The 17,676-nt window shown below is 36.4% G+C and overlaps 1 non-coding gene across 1 annotated transcript; it reads left to right on the top strand.

Annotated features, from left to right (window-relative positions):
* The first annotated feature begins 1,095 nt into the window (after positions 1-1,095).
* On the top strand, positions 1,096-1,202 carry LOC141662650 (small nucleolar RNA R71). The gene has a single exon (XR_012550753.1). It is a non-coding gene; the product is annotated as a small nucleolar RNA R71 (small nucleolar RNA).
* Positions 1,203-17,676: the final 16,474 nt, after the last annotated feature.

Here is a 17,676-nt window from a genome sequence, read left to right as displayed (position 1 = left end):
TCTAAATCATCTAGCTTCACTTTCTGAGAGAGAATACCTTTCATAAACTTTGCGTAACTAGGCATCTGCTCAAGAGCCTCCGCGAAAGGTATGTTAATATGAAGTTTCTTAAACACCTCCATAAATTTCACAAATTGCTTGTCCAGCTTTTTCTTCTGCAGCCGCTTAGGAAAAGGCGGTGGAGGATAGATCCGTTTCTCCTATGTATTACCCTCGGGAGGGGTGTGCTCAACAGTAGTCTTCCTTGGTTCCACTTCTACTTCCTGATGCTCTACTTCTTTCTCAGCCCCAGCTTCTTCAGTCAACACTTGAGTTTGTTCGGGATTCGCAACCTTTACAGACCTCAAAGTGATCGCCTTTACCTGCTCATTAGCTTCCTTCCTTCCTAGAACTTCAGTATCACTAGGTAGTGTACCAGGCTGGCGATTTAGCAAGGCATTGCCAATTTGCCCAATTTGATTTTCCAAGGTCTTGAAAAAAACAGCTTGACTCTTGCACATTAACTTCAACTCCTCTAATTCAGATTTTTCATTAGCTTGTTGCAGCTGAAGTTGCTGTCTCGGTGCATATTACGGTTGCTGAAAACTAGGGGGGTTGTACTGCTTAGCTGGATACTGCTGATAAGGCTGTTGAACCGCATTTTGAGCGTTACTCCAACTGAAATTAGGATGATTGCGGTTGTTAGGATGATAAATGGCTGGCACATGTTGCTGCGAATGCTGAAAGTTGCTCACGAATTGAGCTGATTCACTAGAAATTATACACTGATCAGTCTCATGGGCACCAGTACAAAGCTCACAGACACTATCGATTTGATTAACCCCGTGATTAGCCAAAGCGTCCACCTTCATCGTCAAAGCCTTAAGTTGGGCAGCTATAGCAGTTGCTGCATCCAACTCCACAATTCCTGCTACCTTTCCCTGAGTCAGTCTCTGGGAAAGATTCTGGTACTCATTAGAAGCCATCAGTTCAATAAGTTCATACGCTTCATCATAGCTTTTAGCCCACAAGGCTCCTCCTGATGCTTTATCGAGCATGGGTCTAGAAGTAGCACCCAATCCATTGTAGAAACAGTTAATAATCATCCAATCAGGCATGCCATGGTGTGGGAACTTTCTTAGCATCTGCTTATATCGATCCCAAGCCTCACAAAGAGATTCTCCCGTTTGCTGAGCAAACTGAGTAAGAGCATTCCTGATTGCAGCAGTCTTCGCCATAGGGAAGAATTTAGTGAGAAATTTTTGAGCAAGATATTCCCAATTGGTGATAGACCCTGCTGGTAGAGAATGTAACCAACACTTAGCTTTGTCCCTCAAAAAGAATGGGAAGAGTCGCAGCTTGATAGAATCTTCAGTCACATCATTGAACTTGAATATGTCCCTGATGTGCATATTAGGGTCTTCAGTAGGAGAACCCCCAAACTGAACTGAGTTCTGTATCATCTGAATCGTGTTGGACTTGATCTCAAAAGTGTTAGCCCTGATGGCTGGCCTGATGATGCTTGACTGAATGTCGTTGATCTTAGGCTGAGAATAGTCCATCAAAGCCTTATGACTCTCTGCTTGATCACCCATATCTACTAAAACTGGTTCCTCGACTTTCTCTTCTTCTTTTACCTTCTTTTCTTCTTCAAAAACATCCTTTCGAACCACCACAACTTCTTCCTCAGCTTTATTCAGTATTCTCTTACGAGTACGCGAATGCATATGCATACACCCTCGCTAGAGTACCTGAAATAAGACAAGGAAACAAATAAGTAACAATGTCCGAGTCAATGAACTTTAACAAGCAATGATGGAAAATACATAAACTAAAAATTAACACTGCAGTCCCCAGCTGCGGCGCCTAAAACTTGTTAGTCGCTAACCACGCGCTAATAATACACGCAAGTATACGCGTTCGCAAGTAATATATAATCTTTTTTAGTTCGTTCCCACAGAGACCGGCTTGGTTAACTAATTAATTTATGCACTTAAGAAACAATGTATGGTTATTATTCAATGCTAAGACGATAACAAATTGAGGTTATTTTTAACTAAGAATTAAACTAACAATTATAACTAAGGGAATAAAATTGATTGAATTAATTTATATGAAAAACATGGAATTCTAACTTCATTAAATCCTTTATTCAATAGCCTTCTTGTTCTTAACCTTAGCATGTAATGGTGATGACACTAATCAGATAACTTGAAATTGATAAACGCCAACTTTCGTTGCACGAGTACCATACTACCAGACATCCACAAAAGAGATAGAAGTTGAATATACACCAATTATATTGAGACCCTATATGTCTATAGAATTTGACAACATAACGGTTTAAGCACAAGTTATCTATCTTGATTACACAGGGCAAGTAAGATGGTTAAAATTACCTACGAATCATACATAACAAATACATGAACCTATGCTAGTATGGCAAGTTCTAAATCCTTAAATTCACTTTCACTTCATTAAAGATTAACGCACTATCTTATAAGTTCGCGATGCTCATAAGACGAATACGCACAACCAATACTAGGTTATCATACAATCACCACATACTAAGGCATCAAAAAAAATTAACTAAATAAATCCACAAATAAATCCGTTGGAACCCCATGATAACGATTAGCCCATAATCGGACTCAACATCAATGTGGGTTTCGATGAAAGCATGGTATAAAAAACGTAGTCTTTATAACGAATAGACAAAACCTAGTTAACACAAGAGTATAGGTTCAACAAAACAAGAAACGAGCAACCAAGATTATAACTCAAAACAAAGATTCACAAGAATAAACTAGATCATCTTCGCCTTTGTTGAATTATACTATAGGTCTCTTGTCGTCTTCTCCTTGCACTCTAATATGTCTCGGACTTGATATATTTTGAAAAATGACCTAAAGTTGTTTTTATAGCAGCCCCATGCAATCTAGAAGTCTTCCAATTCGAATTAGAATAGAATCAGAATTCTGCAAAAACGACCCGGCACGGCCGCGCGCTATCGCAGCGCGCTGCCTTTCTGACACCATGGCGCGGCCGCATGCTTGACCAGCACGGGCGCGCTGTACTTCTGGAAAAACTTCAGATTTTCTTCTTTTCCTTGCTGCTTCGAGCCGGCTTCCCACGAGCTTTTATTCCAACACCACCTTGACACCAAATTAGCACCAAAACAATGCTAATTCACCTGATTACCTAGATAATGCCTGAAATGCAAAAACACTAAAAAATACGTTAAAACACTTAACAACTTGAGTACAAACGCATCGTTTCAAAGCTTATTAGAGCATTATAAAGTGTCATAAATTCCATTCAACAGTATGTCCTAAATCTTTCTAACATGAAGTTAGTGAGATTTAGTGCTACGTCCACCTTATTCTTTGTAGTAAGTGACCCAAATAAAATAATGGACACTTACTTATAATTGCCTATTTTTTTCATCAATACCTTCAAGTATATCTATGTCTATAACTTTATGACTTAAAGTAGACATAATAAATCTAGGAAAGAAAATTTCCTTACCTCTAGTCTACAAGGGCATTGTGAGCCTGGTACTGAGTTCTTCCAAGATCAATAGACCCACATTTATGTGTCTGTTATGAGCCATGGAGAATATCAGTTTCTGGACCACACTGGATATATTGTCATACCCAGTCTTCCTGCAGGTGAAAGCTCTCACAATTGCATCAAAGAGAAAAGACCATTCCCTCCTGAGATTCTTCTTGTTCAGGTTGCACAAATTGAGCTTCTCACTGTAGTTTATGAGATCATAGACTCAGCTAACTCATGTTGAGTTGGTACTTCCACCATGCTAGTTGTAGGAATGCCCAGTGCATTGTTGACATCCATAGCATCAAACTTCATTTATCTTCCTTGAATTGAGCAGTTCAGCATCATGGACATAGCTTGGTCCTCATGCACTACAGTATTGACCACAACAAAGTTCCAGAAATCATTGAGTACATACAGATACAGGATTAGATTGGAAGTAAGAGCACCTACAAGATATGACTCAGAAAGAAACTTCACAAAATATTTGATGCTATCAAGAGCCTGGTTAGCATCTGTGAAAGCCAAGTAGTTGGTGCCCCCTTAGAATGAAAGCTCTAACATCGTTTGCAGCCATTGTGAGTGTATGAATTTAAGTAGGTAAGAAATTTGAGAGAGAAAGAACTCGAATAGAGAGAGAGAGAGCGCGGTTAAGGTTTGCAAAAACTAGGTCAATTGAGATCTCGAAAGCGTAAAGATGGTTTATGTCGAGATTTCTGGGTATTTATAGAAAAAAGGTAAGTGACTTGTCGAGAAGTAGGAATAAACGGTTGGAATTTTCTTATCAAAAAGTCACGTGAATGAATAGATACATATCGAGATGTCACTTTCCTGATTCTTGTCGAGAATTGGATAATGACTTATCGAGATGTCAAATAAATACTCAGTTTGTCCTGAATGGACTGAATTTTTCCAATTTTTATTTGAACAAATCAAAATAAAATTAGAATGATTTTATATCAAAATTATTTTCTAAAATAATTTATTGAATTAAATTATTTTAGTTCTAAGTTATCGAGAAGTCTAAAGTTTATACTTGTCGAGAACTCTATGAATAAGCATGTCAATATCTCTATAATACTTATCGAGAAGTCATAATGAGGCTTGCGAGAAGTCCTTCGAGAAGTCAGGAAAAAGACTTATCGAGAAGTCTTAAAATGACTTTTCGAGAAGTCACTTAGACTTATCGAGAACTCAGTTCTTTATATACTTTTGTTCATTTCAGTTATGTCTTATGTTAATTTCACATATTGAGAATGTAAATTAATAGTTAGACAGTTTTTCTTAAAATTTGAAAAATTCCAAGTTGAATATTAATTTTAGAAAAATAAATATACAGAGAATTCTGACATATTTAAAAATCATATTCCAGTTAATTTCCAATTAATCAAATTAATTTTAATTTATCGAAAATTAATCTGCTCCAACCTATTAGCTGAGTTCCTGCCTTTAGGATGAAGAATTTAACATACCAATTTCACTAACAAGTCTAGTGAAAGTTGCTTCATCCAAAGGTTTAGTAAAAATGTCAGCTAATTATTTTTCTATTAGAACAAAAATGAGCTTAATAGTACCATTTGTAGTATGTTCTCTAATAAAATGGTACCTTACATCAATGTGCTTAGTTCTAGAATGATTAACTGGATTAGAAATAATAGATATAGCACTTGTATTGTCACACATAATTGGAATTTTGTGTAACACTAGGCCATAGTCCATTAATTGATTTTTAATCCAAATCACTTGAGCACAACAACTTCATGCACCTATATATTCAACCTCATCTGTAGAAGTTGACACAAATTTTTGTTTCTTACTGGTACCAAGATACAAGTATTTGACCAAGAAATTGGCAGGTTCCACTAGTACTCTTCCTGTCCACCCCACAGTCAGCAAAATATGCATCTGTGTATCCAACAGCTTCAAATCATGTTCCCTTAGGATACTACGCAAGTATGGTGTTCCCTTTAAATATCTGAAAATCCTCTTCACGGTCATCAAATATAATTCCTTAAGGTTTGCTTGAAATCTAGCACACAGACATGTTACAAACATGATATCTGGTCTACTAGTAGTTAAGTACAGCAAAGATCCAATCATTCCTTTATATCCTTAAATGTCTATACTTTTTTCTTCATTTTCTTCATCCAACTTTGTAGCTGTTGACATAGGTATTGATGCAGGTGAACAATCAACCATTCCAAATTTCTTCAATAAATCTTTAATATACTTGGTTTGATTGATGAAGATTCCATCACTTCTTTGGCTGACTTAAAGTCCAATAAAGTAACTTAATTCTCCCATCATGCTCATATCATATTCACTCTGCATCAGTTTTGAAAATCTTTGACATAATATTTCTTTTATAGAACCAAAAATGATATCATCTACATACATTTGAACAAGGATCATACCACCAATATGTTGCTTGTAGAATAAAGTCTTGTCAATTGTTCCTCTAGTGAATCCATGTTTGAGAAGAAATTCTAACAGTGTATCATACCAAGATTTAGGTGCTTACTTCAATCCATAGAGAGCCTTTAGCAGTTGATAAACAAAATCTGGAAATTTTGGATCTTCAAAGCCAGGTGGTTGTTACACATAAACCTCTTCTTCCAACTCACCATTAAGGAATGTAATTGTTACATCCATTTGATACACTTTAAAATTTGAGTGTGCAGCAAATGCAAGAAAGATCTTTATTGCTTCAAGTCTTGAAACTGGAGCACAAGTTTCATCATAATTAATTACTTCTTCTTGTGAGTAGCCTTTACAACCAACCTTGCTTTGTTCCTTGTTGTAATTTCATTTTCATCCATTTTGTTCCTGTACACCCACTTTTTTCAATTATGCTTTTGTTCTTTGGGGCAGAAACCAACTTCCAAACTTTATTTCTCTCAAATTGATTTAGCTCTTCTTGCATGGAAGATATCTATTCAGGATCAAGTAGAGCTTACTTAATTTTCTTAGGCTCAATTTTTGAAAGAAAGCATGCATGTCGACATTCATTTGCAGTTGCACTTCTACTCTTCACTCCAGCATTGGATCACCAATAATTGCATCTCTTGTGTGACTCCTATCCAATTTCCTAGTGTGATTTTGTTGACTTGAATTTTCTGCATTTTCTTCACCATTGGCATGACTTGCAGAACTTTCTCCTCTTTCTCCCCCTGAGTTTGTGCCATCAAATTCAGGTGTATGAGATGAGTTTTCATCTTCATGATTCACTTGATCAGTTGACTCTTCTTTTGTTTTGTTGCTTGTGCTGACCTCAGCTTCATCTTCAGAATCACTATCAATATTTACATTTTCAAACTTAAGAGATTCAGCTTCATTCTCATCAAGGTATTCCAAGCATGGACATTTGTCATCATCAAAGGTAACATCTGTGCTTTCCAGAATTTTCTTTTATTCAAGCATATAAACTCTGTAGGTAGTTCTCTCCAAAAAATATCCCAGAAAAATTGCTTCAAAAACTTTAGAGTCAAATTTTCCCATATATTCAGAGTTGTCTTTTCGCACAAAGAACTTACTTCCAAACACATGCAGAGGCTTCATATTAGGCTTCCTTTTTGGTAGAATTAAGTAAGGTGATTTGCCATGGTTTTTGTTGATCAGATATATATTTTGAGTATAGCATGTAGTGTTCACAACTTCTTCCCAAAAATTTATTGGCAGATTGGCATCTTGCAGCATTATTCTGGTAGCTTCAACTAGAGTTCTGTTTTTTCTCTCAACAAAACCATTTTTTTAAGCTGTACTTGCAGCTGAAAATTCTTGAACAATGCCTTTGTTTTTGCATAATTCACTCAATGCTGTATTCCTGAATTCTGTGTCATTATCACTTCTCAATCTCTTTACACAGTTTTGATCTTCAACCTGCTTTTCAACTTTTTTATATGTTTAATAATGATGTGTGGAGTTTCATCCTTTGAATGCATAAACTCTACCCATGTTAACCTTGAGTAGTCATCCACCATCACAAGTGCATATTTCTTTCTAGAAATAGATAAGACATTAATTGGTCCAAACGGGTCCATGTTAATAAGTTGCAATGGCGCACTTATAGAATTTACAGTTTTGCTTTTGTGACTGGACCTTTTTATTTTTCCTTTTTGACAAGCCTCACAAACTTCATCTTGAGCAAATTCCAGATTTGGAATGTCTCTCACTAATTTTTTTTCACCAAGGTATTAATTGCTTTGTAATTCAGGTGAGAGAGTTTCTTGTGCCACAATTTGCTTTCCTCAATAGATTTCTTGGTATAGATGTAACATATATCATCCTTATTTGCTGAGTATAGATCTGCAACAAATAAGCTTTTTTTTCTTTGTTATTCCCGAACAATCTAACAACTAGAATTACATAAGGGTGAGTTGAATGTAATTCTTTGGTTTCTTTTCGAGTTTAAGAACTTCTTACAAATATAAATATAAATGTGTATGAATATGCTAAGTGTAGATAAGAATTATTCAAGTATTCAAACACAGAGTAAATAAATAAGGATGTTTAAAAACTTTTCGGTGGATTGTTGTTCCCACCAGGGATATATATAAATGTAGAAGATCTATGTGATGTAAAATGCACACAACTGCTTACAAGAGTTTTACAAACTTGAACTTGAGAGTGCTAGAAGATTCAGCTTATAAATGCTCTCTAGTTCTTGCTTGCTTTTTCTCTATTAATCGATACTTAATAACTCTTGATACTCTTGGTTTATATATCACCAAGTTACATACGTGATAAGACAAAGCATACGTCTATTATCTAGGTCTAATCACATGTTGCTTCATTTCTCTGTCCATGCAATCCAAATAGATATTGCATTTTTTAACGTCCCTATTTTGCATGAAAATGGAAATGCTTCTTTATCTTTATAATCCTGATTATAGGCTGCCACATTCCATTTGTGTACAATCAACCCATGTGATTGTCAAGTCGCTTTCAACTTCTATTCAGATCTGATTGTTCTTTTAGACTTCAACATTATCCGTTGAGTCTGTTATGAATTATCTGTTGAAGATGGCTTGAGTCATCCGTTGAGGGCTTTGCAGATTATCCGTTGATAGTGTTTCCTTAGCACTTGATACTCTTTCACTTATGCAGAATTACAATGCATCATCTATTTATAATTTGCAAGCCTATTCTGCATATCTAGCTAGTAGTCAACATGATTTGAAATTTCTAACAACTTCTAAACTTCTAAGATATTGTAGTGTATAGGAATGTGCTACAGACTTATTTAAAAATAAGCTACCCCATCACTTTGATTGTTACAAGAACATTTATCTTATCTACTTAGAGTGTTTTGTATAGTTATCATCAAGCCTATAATATATTCCTAACAATCTCCCCTAATTTATGTCTAATAGAATTATAGGGATAAATTCAGGTTAACTTAATGAGAACAAAACACCCTAAACAAGATTAACACAGTTAGCAGTAGATAAGTTCCAAAATGCTTCAAATAAAGAAATTTGAGTATGGTTACATGTCACTTCAAGATGCTTCTTTAGCCTGAGCTGATCATTTCTTTCTTCTTGAAACTCTGGACCTCTTCCCCAACTTCTTGTCATTCTCCTCAATTTGATGTTGAAGTTGTCTATGGAATTCAGCTTCATTACCATCATTGGGATCCAGCTTATCCTGTATTTCTCTGAGAGTTTCATTGCTGGATATTTACAGTTGATCTTCAAGTCTGAAAAATCTTCTGAATCCTCTTTCATCTCTAAACTCCATCATCTAGTAAAGTCTCAAATATACTGTATCACCATTATGTAGAATAGTTAAAACTCTAGGCAGTGCATCTGGATCTCTCCAGCTTTGTCTAATTTGGTTAATCCTGTTGAGAACTTCAGTTTTGGCTGTCTTTGTGAAACCAAAATCCTTCTTCATAGCATAAAACACCTTTATTAGTACAATGTGGCTTTCATTGAGGATTCTGTATAGAGGCCAAGTGATCTCGCTACCTCCCTTGAATCTAAACACTAATCTTTCTGGTAGCTTGGTGTTAGCAGCAATTCCCCTTACTTCATCAAGCTCATCCAGGTAGAGATTAAGGTCTGAGAATTCCTTGATATCACATATGAACAGTTGATCATCTTTGTTGACTTTGGGCTTGGGCTCGGAGAACACTTTGTGTTGAGGCGGATTTGACTTGACTCCCATAATCTTCTTCTTTCTTTTGTTCTTCTTTGAGGTGGGTACTGGAATGTTTATATCAGGTAAGGGTAGACTGTCCCAATCTATAGGTTCATCCTTGGATATGATAGGCTCACCATGAAAGTTGATGCCTGGATAAACCATGGATTCAACTGGTTCCTTAGTGTACTCAGTTGGTTGACTTGAAGTTGTAGATTGAACTTGATCAGTTTCCCTTTCAGTAGGACTAACTGGCCTTTTTATAATGGTCTTCAATCTATTTCCTTTTACCCACTCTTGTCCTAATTTTTTCTTCTTTGGGCCACCAGCTAAGGTTTTTTCAGTTATATTTGAAGTAGCAGGTATCAACCACAAAAGACATGCAGCTAGGAGAAGGAGTAAAGGGTGAGCCCTGTAATATCCGGGATATATCGTTTAATTATTTTGCTATTAAATAATTATTATATGTGTTCAGTATCTATTCTGTGAATTAATTGTTAAGTGTTATCTGTATTTGGATATTCAAAAATAATATTAATTGAGTATTTTAATTTTTATATGTCCAAAATAAAATATAGATAATTGTCATATCTTCCTAATTATTTTTATGTTGATTTATGAATTTATAAGAATCATATGAAATTTATAAAATCTTTTTCCAGGTATTTTAAATCTATTTTATAAAAACGGGAACCAACCGACGTCACCCGTTGTTACGTTTTTGGAACCCGAAACTCTTCCGAGAACTCCTTCCTAACCCAATTGTAATATTCCGAGCATTTTCCATGTTTCGACTTTTTCGATCCAGCGTACGGTTTATCCTGCGCGGGTCCTGGCGCAACATTTTCGATACAACATTCGTTTCGGTAAATCAATAAAACTTGTATTTTCGATAAACGGGAGCTTTTTATTAAACTATCACAATTATCACTTCGTAGTACGTGTAACCAGGCGCTGAGACCAAGACCGCAGTACAAATTGTACTAATTTGGATAATTATCCCGAAAACCGATACCATTTGGATCAGTTTTTATAAATAAACGTACCGTTTTATATCCGGAATAATCCAACGGGATACTAATTTTCCGTAAATATTAATAGCCTTTTACCATATTTTATTTCGTATCAAAATCATTTGCAGACAGATAATTATATAATTTTACAGAGAAAAATCATATATTCATAAACTGTTCCAAGAATCAAACCAACTTTTGAAGGTGTTATTGATCTTTGTTTGAAAAGCTCGAGTACCAGATTTGAAGGTTTTAAAGAGCTCTATCAGATTCCATAACCTATTTTTCTGCAGAATCAAAGGTTGATTTTATATATTTTTATTTATTTTCGAATTATTTTGATTAAAAATATGAATTTTTGTTCGGATGGTTGTTTGTATGATTTGATGATTGCATGTTGTAGAGCTTGTTTTCCTGATGAATTTGATATATTATACGTCTGATTTGGAGTTCAATAACATGTTCAAATTTGAGTTTGATTTTCGAATTTCAAAATTAGGGTTTATAACCCGTATGAATGTTTTCAATTGAAATTTGGGGGTTTTTGATTCAGGGGTTATTAGCTGTTGATTTATAGTGGGTTGTGTTCCTTATGAAATTTGCAATCGATTGGTATATAGCTCGTTAACAGAGGATTAGTGAATTGAAGGGAGTTGTGTTTTTAAGTTTTACGATGTTCGCCGGAAACCGGCGATGTTCTTGGCCATTTTCCGGCCAGGACAGGGATGATTATTGAATTTTGATTGCATGTATAAGTTTCTGGTAACCTGTAGATTAATTCTGGACAGTTTGGTGGCCTGAGGTGGCCGGAATCGTGTTCTCCGGCCACACTCCGGCGAATCGACGGTGGGAGTTTGCAAAATTGCAAACAGGCCCCTGTACTTTTGGAGATGATGAAGTTAGGTCCCTGAAGTTTTCAGACTTTGCAAAAATTGGATTCTCGTTTTAAAAATGTTTAAAAATCATATTTCCTATTTATTTTTATTATAAAAATTCCTTTTTAATTTCTAAAAATTATTATTTTAAATCCAAAAATTATTTTTTTAATTCGAAAATAAATTTGAATTAATTAGTTTATTAATTTCAGTTAATTTTAATTGATTAATTGGCCAATTAATTCGAAAATTAATTGATTAATTGATTTAATTAATTATTAATTAATTATTAATTAATTATTTAATTAGATTTAATTATTTAAAAATGATTTAAAAATTCCGAAAAATAGTTTCGAGCTTTAAAATATTATTCTAAATTATTTTCAAGGCTCGATAATTATTATAAAATTGTTTCGAAGCCAGAATTGGCTAACCGAACCCTGTTTATTAACCCGAAATTGATCCAACGACCCGTTTTAATTCCGAAAAATGTTTTAAAAATCATTTTAAATACCAGAAAGCCTATTTATGAACCGAAACTTCTTTATAGATGATATATCATTGATTATGTGACTATTATGTGTTATATGTGACTTGTTGGTTGACTGTCGGTCTGTATATTCGATGTTTACTTGTTAATTACATAACTTTCAATCCGTTAATCGGATTTGGGTGAAACGAAGGGTAGATAGAAGTATGTGTTGAATAGAATCATATGAGTTGAATATTGATAGATGTTTTTAATATGTGAGCAGAAGAGACAAGGCGTAGGAAATGGAAACAGGTAGTTGAGGAGTGAGACGGTTGAGATTGGAAGCGAGTACAGTGTAGTAAGCTAACATCAGGCAAGTGTTCCGAACTTTCTCGAGATATTGTAGTACTTAGTAGTCCTGTTGATATTGCAAGTGCTTTGAAGCACTAAAACCCAAACCCTAATTCCAGTTATTGCTCTTGAGCCGTAAACCCTGTTCTTTCTAAGCCATTGATTATTGCATACCCAAATACGAACCTCAAGTATACGATACTACTCCACAATTACATACAAACTAAATACCGAACACTGAATCGAATTACCCACACACTCCAACCATTGTATTCTATGCTTTGAAAGGCAAAATCCTTGAAACCTTGAAACACTGATTCCTTTGTTATCCAATTCTTTCATTACCCAACAGTTAAGCTTTGAAAATGCCATATTGATCCTCATGAACTCTGAAACCATTTCATTATGAAACATCCAATATTGTTAATGATTCTGTTTATTGTTTATTATTGCTTATTCTGTTATTATGCTAGAATTGGATTGTTTTTATAAAATTGTGGACCAGATTTGTGGTCAGACCATATAATGGTCAAGTTAGGCCAATGTGTGCCTTGGATCCAGTAGTTAGAGCAACGATGTTTGCTTTGCTCGGGGTTAGTGCGTGACTGATCAGCAGCCTAACCTTGATTTTTAAAATAAAAGTATAATATCCAATTCTAAATCATAATCCATTGTTCACTTGATATCATAACCATATTTACCTGATGATCATTATTCTCAGTTTTGTCATGGTGACTTGCTGAGCTAGTTAGCTCATTTGTGCGATGTTGTTTATATTCTTTCCAGTTAAAAAGGAACAAGTTGGTAGCGAGGATCCCCAGTCCAGCGCGAGAGCTAGGGGTTCAGGTTGATCGAGTTAAGCGAGCAGGCTTCTTTTGGAATAATTTAAGTTTGTAAAAATTTGTAATAATGCTTAATACTCAGTTTGAATTTGAATGGTTGGGATTTGAACGGTTTGTAATATAAGTAGATGTGTTTGGCTTGTATGCATACTTTAACCTGTTGCGATCCTTGATAGTTGGTAAGTAGGGTCACTGCATATTATTATTATCTTTATTATTATTATAAGCAGGTTATAATTAAGGTGTGTGAGTGGACCCCAAACTTCTGACCCGGGTTTGGAGGGCGCCACAGGTTTGGTATCAGAGCTACAGGTTATAAGTCACTGACACAAGCCTAGGTTGACGGGAATGGGTAGAGGGTTAGGATTAGGAGTAAGGAATAGAATGATTGAACGTCGAGAGATTGAGTGTTACGGTATTACCGGTATTAGTATAATTCGCGTCGTGGTTCGAGATTCTTATATTGCGATATGATTTCAGATAGCAGCGATGGCCGACTCTTTTATTCCCGTATCAGCTGATCACTCAGAGCCTTCAGTTGGAGCGCCATCATCGGATCCACATCCTGTTATTCCACCAGCATTGGCTATTCTACCCCAACCTGTGTTGCAGCCCGTACCACTGCAGGCTATTCCACCCCCAGGCATGAGGCCACCTGTCAGAGGACCCCCACCTGCTGATTCAGGCTTTAATGGTCATTCAGTCACAGGAGTACCTTTCCAGTTCTTTTCTTACCCTATCCCATATCATCAGTTTGAGGCTTGCCTTATGGAGCAGCGATTCCTTCAGGGTCAGATTCAGGAGTTACTACATATTATGCGTACCAGAGAGGTTGGGAGTGGTGAGAGGTGACTTAGAGAGAGGCTACATGCATTTCATAGGACAGTTGCGGTGAGGATTGCTGAGGCTACACATGAGGACATCACCCCTGATTTCTTAGTGGAGTGGGCTAAGTGGGTTCTAGAAGAGCTTGAGGAGATTGGAGGTCCAGATCTGCCATGAATCAGAGATTCAGAGATGGAGATGCTGAGTAGTGTTGTTATGGTTGTATAGTATGTACAGTAGTGTGTAGTGTGTATCAGTAGACTTTTGAGTTATATTTATAGACTAGCTATGCTGACTAGTGAGTAGGTTGTTGTACCCTTTTGCTTTTACTTTCGAAGCGTTTTTACGCTTGTAGTACCCAAAACTTTTGATCTATATATATCAGTACCTTTTCCTTTCCATTACTGTCATTTACTTTATTGCACCTGTTTTACTCTACCTTATTACACCAGTTATACCCTGTGATACCATGTACCCTGCTTTCCATAACTGTTTATGTTCTGTAAAGAAGCATGCAATTTACTTAGTTACAACTGCTTTCAAAAAAAAGAGATATTTCTGTTTTACAAAACTTTTCTTTTATACAAAAGATTTGATTCAAAAGCTAAATAAGTTGTTTGATTCTTTACAGAAAATTGCCTCCTAGAAGAAATACCTGCACCAACACCCAGAATGAAGAAACCAACAACAACAACAACAACAATAACAACCAAGATGATACAAACCCGAATGTAAACCCAGGACCCATAGACCCAGCAATAGCCCAAATTCTTCAAATCTTGGCCCAACAAACAGTTCACCTGGCACAACAACAACAAAGGCAGACCAATCCCCAGGTAACCTTCAAAACTTTTTAGGCGATAAACCCACCAGAATTCAAGGGTTCCCTAGAGCCGATTGAAGCAAATGTTTGGTTAAAGGAAATAGAGAAGGCATTTGCCTTAGTAAAAGTAAAGGAAGAACAAAAGGTTGAGTTTGCAAGTTACTATCTGAAGAACGAGGCCACCTATTGGTGGGAGATGGTGAAGACATTGGAAGGTACAAATGCTATTACTTGGGAGAGGTTTAAGGAATTGTTTCTAGAAAAGTATTTTCCTCAATTTGTCCAGGATCAGATGGAACTGAAGTTCTTAGAGTTGAAGCAAGGAACTATGTCGGTGGCAGATTATGAAAGTAAGTTTAAAGAATTGTCAAGGTATGTGCCATCATATGTGGATACTGACAGAAAGAAAGCTAAGAGATTCCAGCAAGGCTTGAAGCCATGGATCAGAGGGAAGGTAGCTATTTTTGAATTGGAGACCTATGTAGGAGTGGTACAGAAGGCCATGATCGCGGAGACAGAGAGTGAGATGTCACAGAAGGAGAAGGAAAGTAAGAAAAGGAAAGTTGAGGGAAATGAGGGTCAGTTACAACCAGGGAAGTTTCCAAATTTTAAGAAGGGCAAGTTTCAGCCAGGGAGAAATTTTAATTTCAGGAGACAGAATGCAGGCGACGGAGGCCAAGGCAACCGTCCAGTAAATATGAATCAGCCAAATCAGTTGAGACTAACTTTTCCAGATTGTCAAGTTTGTGGAAAGAAGCATGGAGGAGTTTGTAATAAGTTAAATGTGGTATGTTTTAAATGCAACCAGAAAGGGCACTATTTGAGGGAGTGCCGAAATCAGCCAGCAAGAGAGCCAGCAAATAAGGATCAGTCTATCCGGAATCCAGCAGTGAAGGTTCCAGCCATTGGATTTACGTGCTTCAAATGTGGAAAGCCGGGACATATGGCCAGGGATTGCAAGACACCAGCCTCAGTCAGTAATGTATTGAGGATTATGGGATCTACCCCAACAGTGAATGAGACTCCAAGGGCTAGAGTTTTTGACATGTCTGTGAAGGATGCTATCCAGGATACGGATGTCATGGCAGGTACGCTTAATGTGAATTCTTTATGTGCTAAAGTGTTAATAGATTTGGGAGCCACTCGATCATTTATTTCACAAGATTTTGTTAGTAAGTTAAATTGTCCAGCTGAGTATTTAAATGAAATAATGACGGTGGAATTAGCAAATCAAGAACGTATATCTGTTAATCAAGTTTGTGGGAATTGTGAAATTGAGATATCTGGTAGTAAGTTTTGTGTAGATTTGATACCATTTAAGTTAGGATAATTTGACGTTATATTAGGGATGGATTGGTTATCTAAGCATGATGCCCAGATAGATTGTCGAAATAAGAAGGTAATGGTGAAAACGCCAGACGAAAGGATAGTAACGTTCAAGGGCCAGAAGCAAGTAAAGAAGTTCTTAACAATGATTCAAGCCAAGAAGTTATTACGGCAAGGATGCGAGCATTTCATAGCATATGTGATTGATAAAAGTCAGGAGCCAGCAAAACTTGAAGATATTCCAGTAGTGAATGAATTTCCAGATGTGTTTCCCGACGAATTGCCAGGATTTCCTCCAGATAGAGAAATTGAATTTGCAATCGACTTAGCACCTGGAACAGAACCAGTATCCAAGGCCCCGTATAGAATGGCGCCCGTTGAGATGAAAGAGTTAGCGAAGCAATTGCAAGAGCTATTGGAGAAAGGAGTAATCAGACCCAGTATGTCCCCGTGGGGTGCACCGGTATTATTTATCAAGAAGAAAGATGGAAGCATGAGACTGTGTATCGACTATAGGGAGCTCAACAAGCTTACAATCAAGAACAAGTATCCGTTACCTAGAATTGACAATTTGTTTGACTAATTGAAGGGAGCCAAGTACTTCTCCAAAATTGATTTAAGATCGGGATATCATCAACTAAAGATCAAGCCAGAAGATATACCAAAGACAGCTTTCAGAACGAGGTATGGACATTATGAATTTTTAGTAATGTCTTTTGGATTGACCAATGCTCCGGCAGCGTTTATGGACCTGATGAACATAATTTTCAAGGAGTATTTGGATAAGTTCGTTATTGTGTTTGTAGATGATATTTTAATTTATTCGAAGACGGAAGAGGATCATGTAGAACATTTAAGGACAGCTTTAGAGATTTTAAGGAAAAAGAAGTTATATGCTAAATTCTCGAAGTGTTAATTTTGGCTACAAGAAGTTCAGTTTTTAGGACACATAGTCAGTAACGAAGGGATCAAAGTGGACCCGGTAAAGATCGAAGCAATTACGAATTGGGAGAGACCGAGAACACCCACCGAGGTAAGAAGTTTCTTGGGATTGGCAGGATATTATCGACGATTCATCCATAATTTCTCAAGAATTGCAACACCATTGACAAAACTTACACGGAAGAATGAAAGTTTATATGGAACGACAAGTGCGAAGAAAGTTTTCAGGAGTTGAAACGATGATTAATCACGGAACCTATTTTGTCACTTCCAGACGATCAAGGGAATTTTGTAATTTATAGCGATGCTTCTTACAAAGGATTAGGATGTGTTCTAATGCAGCACGACAAGGTGATTGCATATACGTCAAGGCAATTGAAACCACACGAACAGAAGTATCCTACTCATAATTTGGAGCTAGCGGCCATAGTGTTTGCTTTAAAGATTTGGAGACATTACCTTTACGGAGAAAAGTGTGAGATTTATACAGATCACAAAAGTTTGAAGTATATATTCACCCAAAAGGAACTTA

This window comes from Apium graveolens, chromosome 5 (assembly GCF_009905375.1).
Source record: "Apium graveolens cultivar Ventura chromosome 5, ASM990537v1, whole genome shotgun sequence".
In the NCBI taxonomy this organism is placed as follows: domain Eukaryota; kingdom Viridiplantae; phylum Streptophyta; class Magnoliopsida; order Apiales; family Apiaceae; genus Apium; species Apium graveolens.
This window is presented reverse-complemented; position numbering and strand designations above follow the sequence as displayed.